Source organism: Capra hircus, chromosome 16 (genome assembly GCF_001704415.2).
Source record: "Capra hircus breed San Clemente chromosome 16, ASM170441v1, whole genome shotgun sequence".
NCBI classification, from domain to species: Eukaryota; Metazoa; Chordata; class Mammalia; order Artiodactyla; family Bovidae; genus Capra; species Capra hircus.
In genome coordinates this window covers 35,179,591-35,192,891 of record NC_030823.1, presented here as the reverse complement: position 1 = coordinate 35,192,891, position 13,301 = coordinate 35,179,591, and the positions used below count along the sequence as shown (strand labels likewise).

At 38.4% G+C, this 13,301-nt stretch overlaps 1 non-coding gene across 1 annotated transcript; it reads right to left on the bottom strand.

Annotated features, from left to right (window-relative positions):
• Positions 474 to 545, bottom strand: TRNAC-ACA. Its single transcript has one exon. It is a non-coding gene; the product is annotated as a tRNA-Cys (tRNA).

Below are 13,301 nucleotides of genomic sequence, written 5' to 3'. Positions count from 1 at the left end.
CTTTCATATTTTTAAGCTCTTTCTCTGTTCTGAATTATGGACTTTTTTTCTTCAGCTCTATTTTGGTTGACTTATTTTTCCCACAGATGTATTTAATCTGCTCTTTATTTTAGCTTTAAATTTGATCACACCACCACAAGCACGGAAATCGAAATTGTAATTAAAAAACCTTCCAATAAACAAAAGCCCAGGACCAGATGGCTTCACAGGTAAATTCTACCAAAAATTTAGAGAAGAGCTAAAACCTATCCTACTCAAACTCTTCCAGAAAATTGCAAAGGAAGCTAAATTGCCAAACCCATTCTATGAGGCCTCTATCACTCCAATACCAAAACCAAACGTGAACATGAAGTCGCTCAGTCGAGTCCGACTCTTTGCGACCCCATGGACTGTGGCCTACCAGGCTCCTCTGTCCATGGCACTTTCCAGGCAATAGTACTGGAGTGGATTGCCATTTCCTTCTCCAAGGGATCTTCCCAAACCAGGGATTGAACCTGGGTCTCCTGCATTGTAGACAGACACTTTACCATCTGAGCCACCAGGGAAGTCAAAGATGCCACACAAAAAGAAAACTACAGGCCAATATCACTGATGAACATAGATGCAAAAATCCTTAATAAAATTCTAGTAAACAGAATCCAACAACATATTAAAAAGATCATAACCATGACAAAGTGGGCTTTATCCCAGGGATGCAAGGATTCTTCAATATTCACAAATCAATCAATGCAATAAACCACATTAATAAATTGAAAGGTAAAACCCATATGATTATCTCAATAGATGCAGAGAAAGACTTTGACAAAATTCAGCATCTTTTTGTGATAAAAAACCGTCCAGAAAGCAGGCATAGAAGTAACATACCTCAATGTAATAAAAGCCGTATATGATAAACCCACAGCAAACATTATCCTCAATGGTGAAACACTGAAAGCATTTCTCCTAAAGTCAGGAACAAGACAAGGATGCCCACTCTTACCACTACTATTCAACATAGTTTTGGATGTTTTAGCTACATCATTCAGAGAAGAAAAAGAAATAAAAGGAATCCAGATTGGAAAAGAAGAAATAAAACTGTCACTGTTTGCAGATGACATGATCCTCTACATGGAAAACCCTAAAGATTTCACTAGAAAATTACTAGACCTAATCAATGAATATAGTAAAATATAAAATATAAAATTAATACACAGAAATCCCTTGCATTCCTATACACTAACAATGAAAAAACAGAAAGAGAATTTAAGGAAGCAATTCCATTCACCATTGTGATGAAAAGAATAAAATACTTAGGAATAAATCTACCTAATGAAACAAAAGACCTATATATAAAAACTATAAAACACTGATGAAAGCAATCAACAATGACACAAATAGATGGAGAAATATACCAAGTTCATGGATCAGAAGAATCAATATAGTGAAAATGAGTATACTACCCAAAGCAATCTTTAGATTCAACGCAATCCCTATCAAGCTACCAACGGTATTTTTCACAGCACTAGAACAAATAATTTCACAATCTGTATGGATATTTGTATGAATACAAAAAACCTCAAATAGCCAAAGCAATCTTGAGAAAGAAGGATGGAACTGGAGGAATCAACATGCCTGAATTCAGACTATACTACAAAGCTACACTCGTCAAGACAATATGGTACTGACAGATAAACCCACACACCTATTGACACCTTATCTTTGCCAAAGGAGGCAGAATATACAATGGAGAAAAGATAATCTCTTTAACAAGTGGTGCTGGGAAAACTGGTCAGCCACCTGTAAAAGAATGAAACTAGAACACTTTCTAACACCATACACAAAAATAAACTCAAAATGGATTAAAGATCTAAATGTAAGACCAGAAACTATAAAACTCCTAGAGGAAAACACTCTCTGACATGAATTGAGGCAGAATCCTCTATGACCCACCTTGCAGAGTAATGGAAATAAAAGCAAAAATAAACAAATGGAATCTAATTAAACTAAAAAGCTTTTGCACAGTGAAGGAAACTATAAGCAAGGTGAAAAGATACCCTTCAGAATGGGAGAAAATAATAGCATTTGAAGCAATTGACAAAGAATTAATCTCCAAAATATACAAGCAGCTCATGCAGCTCAATTTCAGAAAAATAAATGACCCAATCAAAAAATGGCCCAATGAACTAAATGGACATTTCTCCAAAGAAGACATACAGATGGCTAACAAACACATGAAAAGATGCTCAACATCATTCATTATCAGAGAAATGTAAATTAAAACCACAATGAGGAAAAATTTCACACCAGTCAGAATGGTTACTGTCAAAAAGTCTACAAACAATAAATTCTGGAGAGGGTGTGGAGAAAAGGGAACCCTCTTACACTGTTGGTGGGAAGGCAAACTAGTACAGCCACTATGAAGAACACTGTGGAAATTCCTTAAAAAATTGGAAATAGAACCCCCATATGACACAGCAATCCCACTGCTGGGCATACACATGGAGGAAGCCACAATTGAAAGAGACATGTGTACCCCAATGTTCATCACAGCACTATTTACAATAGCTAGGACATGGAACCAACCTAGATGTCCATTGGCTGACAAATGGATAAGAAAACTGTGGTACATATACACAATGGAATATTACTCAGTTATTAGAAAGAACACATTTGAATCAGTTCTAATGAGGTGGCTAAGTTCAGTTCAGCTCAGTTGCTCAGTCACGTCCAACTCTTTGCAACCCCATGAACCGCAGCATGCCAGGCCTCCCTGTCCATCACCAGCTCCCAGAGTCCACCCAAACTCACGTCCATTAAGATGCCATCCAACCATCTCATCCTCTGTTGTCCCCTTCTCCTCCTGCCTTCAATCTTTCCCAGCATCAGGGTCTTCTCAAATGAGTCAGCTCTTCACATCAGATGGCCAAAGTATTGGAGTTTCAGCTTTAACATCAGTCCTTCCAAAGAACACCCAGGACTGATCTCCTTTAGGATGGACTGGTTGGATCTCCTTGCAGTCCAAGGGACTCTCAAGAGTCTTCTCTAATACCACAGTTCCAAAGCATCAATTCTTCAGTGCTCAGCTTTCTTTATAGTCCAACTCTCACATCCATAAATGACTACTGGAAAAACCATAGCCTTGACTAGACGGAACTTTGTTGACAAAGTAATGTCTCTGCTTTTTAATATGCTGTCTAGGCTGGTCATAACTTTCCTTCCAAGGAGTAAGCATCTTTTAATTTCATGGCTGCAATCACCATCTGCAGTGATTTTGGAGCCCCCCCAAAATAAAGTCTCTCACTGTTTCCACTGTTTCCTCATCTGTTTGCCATGAGTTGGATAAAACTGGAGCCTATTATACAGAATGAAGTCAGAAAGAAAAACATCAATGCAGTATATTAATGCATATATATAGAATTTAGAAAAATGGTAATGATGACCCTACATGAGAGACAGCTAAAGAGACACAGATATAAAAAATAGACTTTTGGACTCTGTGGAAGGTGAGGGTGGGATGATTTGGGAGAATAGCATTAAAACATGTATATTACCATATGTGAAATAGATTACCAGTCCAAGTTTGATACACGAAACGGGGCATTCAAAGCTGGTGCACAGGGACAACCCTGAGGAATGGGATGGGGAGGGAGGTGGGTGGGGGTTCAAGATGGGGGACACATGTATACCTGTGGCTGATTCATGTTAATGTATGGCAAAAACTATCACAATATTATAAAGTAATTATCCTCTAATTAAAATTAATTAATTTAAAAACTTTTAAAAATTAAAAAATATTTAATCACACCATTTTTCCCTTCTAGGAGTTAAATTTTTCGAAAATTGCTTACTTCTTGATAGCTATCTTATTTTTTCATGTTTTAAATGTTTAACATCCATAATTTATTAATTTACAAACACATTTTTATAATTTAACCAATAATTGCATTATCTGAATTCTTAGGAATCGGACTGAGCTCTTTTTGTTTTTGCTGACTCTTGCTCATGGTGGCTTAGTCACTCATGCTGTTTATAGTTTTTACTTTTGAACTCATGTTCAACTTGGCTTTGTCTATAGGTTGCCTGTGGAAGCTGTGTTGTATATCTGCCCCTCCAGAATGATTTATTTTGGCAATAGCTAAAATTTTATTTTGTTCATACCCTGGGGTCATCTTATGTTCCTTTCTTCTCTTGGGGGTTTCTGAGACTATACAGATAGTGTAAATATGAACCTCTAACCCATATGAGGGCAGGTCGGGGTTGTGAATTTTCAGAGGACAGTTTTTTCCAAAGAGTCCTAGAGAATATATTAAGTACTATTCTATGCACCCTTTGTCGGTGGGCAGATATTTCCTTTGTTCCCTTTCACTGAGGATATTTCAATGTTCCTGATTTTATGCAGAGGTCTTGGATTCATTCCTTTATAATTTATATATTTATATTATAAACCTTGTGAGTTTTAAGAAACTGTGTCCTGTTCTCATGTTTTTCCATGGGTAAAGAGAATGAAAGTTATCCTCAGAACACTCTTATCTTAAACACTCCCTGGGGAATTCCCTTATTTCCATGCAAGTTCAGCCATACATTTGAGAGTCCTGCCATATCTAATCCAGCAATTTTAAGGGTTTTTTTTGGGAAAGTTTATATGTTATTTAGTTTACCATATTTTCAGAGATAGAAGTCATACAGTTTTATATAATCCATGTATTAGTTAATGCCTCATGTCTTTATATAATTTCTTCTGATTATTGATATTAAACTTAAATCTTTAGAGAATTGTAAAGCTCAGAAATTCTTTTCATACCTATTCTCCCATAGGAACCATTATTTCTTTTTCTAAATAAGAAAACTAGGCTCAAAATTAAGAGACTCGTCTAATAGTAACCATTATATGTTTTTTTTAATGGCACCATAATTCCTGTCTCAGGCACCATATATACACATGTATATATCAAGGAAAATGCTTATAATAGACCCATGAAGTGATTATTGTTTTCCATGGCTTGTGGTTGAAAAAATTGTGTTGAATGTTTATGTAACTGGACTAAGGTCCCATAGCTGGTCATACTCAAACCTGTCTGATTCTAGAGCCCGTTCTCTTCCCAGTGCTCTCTGTTCATTCTATTTCCCCAGGCTTCTCTCCTAGATGTAGACTTAATGAGGCTATTTTTCATTTTAGTAAGAATGTTTACTTAGGACAGTTCTTTACCAGTAAATTGCGTTTATTAGTAACAATGGTTCATTGGCTGTAAATCTGCACTATGTACTTTTCAATCTCAGTTACATCTGGTGAGGGGGTGTGAAGCTCTTTCAGAGTCATAAATGACTATTGTTAACTCCTCATGGTGTAGCTATCTTGCCTAAAGATTATTAACTGGTACCTAAAGCTGTGATTTTTAATCCTTTTCTTTTTGAGGCATGAATTTATTTTTCAAATGATATTTTATACAGAATCCGAATATAAACCAGCAAATTATTGGCCCTTCCTAAAGAGTATATAGGCCTCCTACCATCAACGTTCACTTCTTAAAAAATTAGTCACCTTGAAAAAACATGTATAAGCAAGTAAAAAGAAATAAGAATCACGAGCTTTGCCAAATAAGTTCCACTAGCTGCTAATACAACTCTTAATTCTTAGTTTTCACTTTCCATTATTTTTGTCCATATAATTATGGAGCTTGTGTCATTGAGAAACCATGTCTCTAAGAAAGAAAAAAGAAATTGCACACTGAATCTGATATGCTGTACCAGCTCTCTTCAATTTGGTCCAGCATTCTTAATTTGTCAGTTTCAGTGAAAGAACGTAATGTCCATTAGCCAAAGTCAAAGGTAGGAAACTTGAGACTTCCAAAGAAATTTCTCTTCCCAGTAGCCACCTCGTATTCTCCTGGGGAATGCATCTTTTCTCAGCAAATCTTGGTACTTTCACGTACAAGCTCTGGGACACCCTGATTCAGACGGGAGATGATTTGCACTCCAAAACCAGGATTTTTAACTCTGAAATCAAGGTTCTTTCCACTATAAAACAGCCTTCCCTGGTCCTTCTTCTTTTCCTCACCTGGCCAAAATCATTCTATTTTTTAATTTGAGACACTAATCAAGTTTCATTTTCCTTCACGGGCAATCTTGGTTGTGTCTGTTCATATAGATTTTTCTGTCCTTTGAATTAGAGCTGATATATGATTGCAATTCCTGTCAAAATATATGTCTTGGATACTTTTGTCTACCACATTTTTAAAAAGGCTATATGAACATTGGGGTACATGTGTCTCTTTCAATTCTGGTTTCCTTGGTGTGTATGCCATAATAGCCAGGACATGGAAACAACCTAGATGTCCATCAGCAGATGAATGGATAAGAAAGCTGTGGTACATATACACAACGGAGTATTACTCAGCCGTTAAAAAGAATTCATTTGAATCAGTTCTGATGAGATGGATGAAACTGGAGCCAATTATACAGAGTGAAGTAAGCCAGAAAGAAAAACACCAATACAGTATACTAACACATATATATGGAATTTAGGAAGATGGCAATGACGACCCTGTATGCAAGACAGGAAAAAAGACACAGCTGTGTATAACAGACTTTTGGACTCAGAGGGAGAGGGAGAGGGTGGGATGATTTGGGAGAATGGCATTGAAATATGTATACTATCATGTAAGAATTGAATCGCCAGTCTATGTCTGACGCAGGATACAGCATGCTTGGGGCTGGTGCATGGGGATGACCCAGAGAGATGTTATGGGGAGGGAAGTGGGAGGGGGGTTCATGTTTGGGAACGCATGTAAGAATTAAAGATTTTAAAATTTAAAAAATAAAAAACTAAAAAAAAAAAAAGGCTATATGGTATTTTATTATTTGTATAGTATACTTTGCTTAGTTTCATAAAGTGAAAGTTGCTCAGTCATGTTGGACTCTTTTTTGACCCCAGGGACTATACTGCTGCTGCTGCTAAGTCACTTCAGTCATGTCCGACTCTGTGTGACCCCATAGACGGCAGCCAACCAGGCTCCTCTGTCCCTGGGATTCTCCAGGCAAGAATACTAGAGTGGGTTGCCATTTTCTTCTTCAATGCATGCATGCATGCGACGTCGCTTCAGTCATGTCCGACTCTGTGTGACCCCATGGACAGCAGCCCACCAGGCTCCTCTGTCCACAGGATTCTCTAGGCAAGAGTACTGGAGTGGGTTGCCATTTCCTTCTCCAATGGACTATACAGTCCATGGAATTCTCCAGGCCAGGTTACTGGAGTGGGTAGCTGTTCCTTTCTCCAGGGGGTCTTCCTAACCCAGGGATCGAACACAGGTCTCCCACATTGCAGGTGGATTTTTTACCAGCTGAGCCACCAGGGAAGCCCTTAGTTCCATATAAAAAGCCTTTTATTTTGGTATCACCTTTTGATATTATGAACAATGTAGAGATTGTAAAGATTTCATGCTACTTTCATCATGACACATTTGCTCCAATAAACATGTAAGGTATATTCCTATCATCAAAGCTGTTTGGGTTAAAAAGCATAGACATGTTTTTGATAGTTATTAGCTATTGTATGAGAATGACTCTGCACACCCTCACCAACACTGGCTATCATAAATGTTTAGATGAGAATATATTTGGTTGCCATATGTTACGTTAGGTAAATATGTAGCTAGTGAGGTCCTCAACAAATATATATGCACCCTTTTCTTTTTTTCTCTAGAGAAAGGGACTATTCAGGTGTTGTGACACTGGAAAAGTTTCATCCAAATCTGTTTTCTTATCTGAAAAATGTGGATAACAAAAGCTTAAGAATTTGTGTAGAGTTGTTGTCAGGATTAAATCATTCAATGTAAGTAAAGGACTTGACCCAATATTTGACAATGCTCAGTACACATCAGGAACTTTTTCTTTGTGTTCTCTGTAGTACTGGGTACATATGAGACCCAGTGAAAACAAGAGGAGGAAAATTAGTTCATCACCATCATCATATCCAACATCTGCTGAATATTGACCACTCTTGCTACTGTTGTGCTGCTTGGCTCTGTTAATGCTCACCACATTATTATTATTTTACACCAACTGAAAGGTACAAGTCAGCTGGATGTGGATGGAACAGTCTGAATGTAGAAAGTGTTCCACCTTTTGGAAATCAGATGTCATATACAACAGGTTGCTCACCTCTTGTTCTCTTAGGCCAATGTGCTGCTCCTGGAACTGCCTTCTTGCTAGAGCTGGTTGGCTTCCTTGACTGGCTTTACCATTCCTCCCCTGGGCATGATAACACATTTATAAGGGCCACCTGTTGTGGTTCAACAAAACACTGTAATTAAAGAGGACAGCCAGAGAAAAACAATAAGCATGTTTATTTCAACAAAGGGGAAAAAAATCACAATTTACTTATCCAGAGACTGGTGTGGTTTATACTGAATACTATATAAAGCCCTATACTCAGAGATGAAGACCAGATGGCTCTCCAACAGCTAAAATTTTACACTGGGGCTCTATCAGCATGCCTTTAATAAGTCATGGGCTTCTGTTTTCAGGTGAGTATATAAAAAGATAATTTGAAATGATAAGCAGTCATTGTTTAGCTTCACTTTTTTATCGTTTCTATGTCGATATCAGCAGGACAGGACTGTAGTAAGGATGAAAGTGAAAGTGAAGTCGCTCAGTCGTGTCCGACTCTTTGCGACCCGTGGACTGTAGCCCACCAAGCTCCTCCGTCCATGGGATTCTCCAGGCAAGAATACTGGAGTGGGTTGCCATTTCCTTCTCCAGGGGATCTTCCCAACCTAGGGATTGAACCCAGGTCTCCCACATTGCAGGCAGACGCTTTATCCTTTGCACCACCAGGGAAGCCAATAATGCACCTTAATTTTGAAAGAGAAAACATCCCCTAAATCCCCTAAAGCCCAAAGGATATGGGTACTTTTGTTTTAAATAAAAGCAGGGGTGATAGACTATGGTGATCTTCTCATTTTATAAATGAACAGTGAAACTAAGTGTCAGAAATCAGGTTTCAACATTTGTTGTGCTATTATGACAAACAGGGGCAGGTCTGTAGGGTGCAGCCTCAGGCTTTCAAAAGGGGTCCTGCTTTGTGCATTAAAAAAAGTGTATATAATCACACAGAGGAAAAAAATTCTGGAAGCTTATATGGCACAATATTAAATCCATGTGGTGGGATTAAGGAGTATTTTTACATTTTAAAAATGTCTGACTAGCCTGAAATTAAACAAAATGAGAATCTATTTCTATTATCAGGAAAATGAAGAAGCCATTAATTAATGAAAAAACAAACCCAATGGAAAGAATTGTCCCTCTACAAGTGAATCTTGGGAGTCTGCCAGGCTCCCCTCTCTCCTGTCGGTCCTTCCAGATCTCATCTTGGACTAGCTGGCACACTCGGGGTCTCCCTCTTTGGCTCAGATGTGGTGTCTTGTGTTTCTCCTTCATGAACTGGGGGACGGCTCCTGGAATTATCTTTCAGAGTTCCACTCAGGTGACTTCTGCAGTCTGACCTTTGTCCATCTCTCGGGTTTTCAGCACAACACCTCAGATGAATGATTACCTTTTCACCCTATTGTATGGAGTCGTGGAGGAGAAGCTTTGAGAATTGGATAGCTGGGTGTTTATCTAACCAGCCTGAGTTTGGGTTTCCTTATCTATGTGTGTTTGTGCTCAGTCATGTCCGACTTTTTTGCAACCCCATCGACTATAGCCTGTTATGCCCCTCTGTCCATGGAATTTTCCAGGCAAGAATACTGGAGTGGTTTTCCATTTCCTCCTCCAGGGAATCTTTCCAGCACAGGGATCGAACCTATGTCTTCTTCATTGCAGGCAGATTCTTTACCACTGCACCACCGAGGAAGACCCTTCCTTATGTACAGAGAGCAGATAATTATCCTACTCTTTGTTTGCTTTAAGAGATGATGTACAAACAGTATTCACCAAAGTACCTGTCATTCACTCATTCAACAAAAGCTACTTATTGTACATCTATGCCATGGACTCCTCTGGACACTGATACACAGAGTCTAAATATTTTTTTAGATGAATATGTATTTTTCATCTCTTTATTTTAGTAAAAACATCCTCTGTGTATGACCTTTAAACATTAATTTAGGGGATAAAAAGCTATGCATATAAGCTCTGCCACCAACAGGTGCTGTTGGCAGTTACTTGTAGCCATTATAGTTTTGCTGTCAGTCATGACTTAAGCTGCAATTGCTGGGTTTTGCTTTTTTGAAAGGCAAAGCAAAACAAAGAGTGAGCTAAAAACCTGTAGTATCCAAATACCACTTTGATATTATAGCCATGAATTTTATGAAAAGGATACTTTCATTGTTCAGGCATAAGTATCCTAACTTAGAGAAATTTATGAAAATGTCCATAGTTGTTGAAGACCTAGTCTCTTATAAATTTTATATGCAGTGAACATAAAGATAAAATAACATCTTTTTAAGAGGTCTAAAAGAGTTGGAACTGAAGCCATCAATATCTACAGTTCTCTGGAGAAATTTAAGTTTGTATAGCTTACTAACAGTATTGATGATTTTTGAATACTTTTTGTCTCAGGTACATGTGTGAATGAATTTAATTCTCACATCAAGGAGATATTATCATTCCCTCCCCTCCCTCTTAAACAGGAAAAAAACTGAGGCACAGAGAGTTTGTATCGCCAGGTTGCAGGTAATAAATAGAGTTGGGATTTGAACCCAGGAAGTTGAGCTCCACTGTATGCACAAAGAGTCGGACATGACTGAGTGACTGAACTGAACTGAACTGAACTGTATGCACAATGGTTACTAGGTACCCTCACTATAGACTTATGTACAAATGGACTTATTAACAACTTTTAAAATCTAATCTGCTCAGTAGTAGATGAACTCCTGACTAGATACCAACAACTAACTATGGTTGTGCAAATGCCAGAGATGGAATTTGCAGGGCCATAATCATTCATTGAAAACTCAGTATTTGACTTTTAAAAAAGATTTTCTGATACTTAGAAAATCTGAGGAAGAAAAGAGAAGAATTTGCTCTCATCAGGGAGTTTATTTTGTACTTCTGTTAAATTTTTTGTTGTTGTTGTCAGACATTGGCTGATGTTCAAACTGAACTAAAATGATTAAAAAGAGCAAAGACCTTTTAGGATGCCTGGAAGGAACTAGTAGTTACTGAGCTAACTGGCAGTCTGGGACTGAGAAAGATGTCAAAGGAGTGAGAAAAAATACATAAACTAAGTTACCATGAGTAGACTTTCTCACGGCTGAGATAATCAAGGGCAGGGGCTGCCTATCTTACTCCAGGTCTTTGCTTTTCCTCCACAGCTTGAAACATGAGGGAATTTTTCTAATGCTGATAGTTTATCCAATACTGGTACCTTAATTCCAGTGATGCCTATGTGCTCAGGCCCTCAGCTGTTTCCAACTCTTTCGTGGCCCCATGGACTGTAGGCCACTAGCTTCCTCTGTCCGTGAGATTCTCCAAGCAAGAATACTGGAGTGGGTTGCCATTTCCTTCTCCAAGGGACCTTCCCTATCCAGGGATTGAACTCAAGTTTCCTGCACTGACAGGCAGATTCTTTACCACTGAGCCACCTGGGGAGTCCTTAATTCTAATGATAGTAAACAGCTTTAGAGCTAACATAATTGTGACCAGTGGTCAAAGCCTTTGTGATCCTCAAGCAAAAACAACCCTTGATGGCCCAGCAGATTTGCAGGACTTCTGCACAACTAGGTTTAGGCTCAATACACAACTCAGGCTTAGAAGCCTTACTGAATTGTGGTTAAATGAGAAAATCTAGTGACAGAAGGCATTTGACCCAGATGTTTGTATTTCTTTAGTTCATTTTCCAGGTTTGATCTTATGCTTTTATTTTGGGAATAAATACTTCACTCCCTTGGATAAAAATAGAGGAAATCTGAATAAAACATAGACTTCAGTTAATAGTAATGTAACAACATTGGTTAATGTACAATATTAACATTATAGGAAACACTATAGGCTATCTGGGGATCTCTGCATTACTTTTCCACGTTCTCTGTAAATTATACATTGTCATAAAATAAAAAGTTTACCTCTTAAAACTAAAACAAAAAACCTCATTGCCTTATCCTGTATGTGAACAATGAGTTGTATTTAAAAAAACAGTGGCATTTTTATTAAAAATGTTAACTTCAAAGTAATAATCACCAAGCTGTAGAAGAATATACTTAGAGAGCATGACTTATTTTAAGATAACTTCTAACCATGGCTTTACAGTGGTAAAGAATCCCCCTGTCCTGGGTTTTGTCTCTGGGTAGGGAAGATCCATTGGAGAAGGAAATGGCAACCCACTCCAGTATTCTTGCCTGGGAAATCCCACGGACAGAGGAGCCTGGTGGGCTACAGTCCATGGGGTTGAAAAGAGTCGGACATGACTCAGCGACTAAGCAATAACTCCAACTATAATTAAGTACTCCCTCCCCACCCCACAAATCCTCAATCTAATGATTCTAAATTACCTCTTCTTTCTTCCTTCCTTAATGTCAGCCATTCACTTTGGAAGCTTCCGAGACTATGAAGTCAAATCCATCATGGTTCAAAGTGGTTCCATTAAAACACTGGTGACCTTGCTGTACACTGCACTGCATAATTATTCAGCCTCAGATCCTTCTCTCCCACCCCTGTGGGAAGGTTCCTTCTCTAGTTCCTGGGTATGGACTCTCCCTCTTCCCACACTTGCTGTGATGCTGCTTCACATCTATTTTCTTTTCTGGATTGTCTGTCTCTCCTTTTTTATTGATATATTGCCCTGCTTTCATGCAGGCATCTCCACTCTACTCTGAGCAACTTGACAGAAATGAAGTGCATCATTTATTTCTGTGTCTCCTGGCCTACCTGGAACACCATAGGAGATCTAAATAAAGTTATTTTTAGAATTAAGATGTAATAATAAAGACAATAACCCTTGGTATATTTTTCTTCTTCTTACTCTGACTTGATGAAGCAAGAGCAGGCCTTAAGCAGAGCTTGACTCTGCCATTCACTGAGTGTTCAAGTCCCTTCAGGGCACTTGTTATGACTTAGTTTTAGCTCTTTTGCTACCAGAGGAATGACAGTGCAGGGATGGAAGTCAGGAGAGGCGAGTAGACCAACCATATCATTCCTTTCCGTCAATCTTGTGTCTAAGTTTTCCCCTCAGGCAGAAGCAGAAAGGGAACTACCATCTCTGCATAATCCATTCCCAGGTTGGCCATATGAAATTCCGCTCTCTCTTATCAGTCAGATAGCTCTGTCCTTTCACCTTCTTAGGTCCTCTGTTAGCATTTACTGTACCACTGTGCTCCCTGCAATGT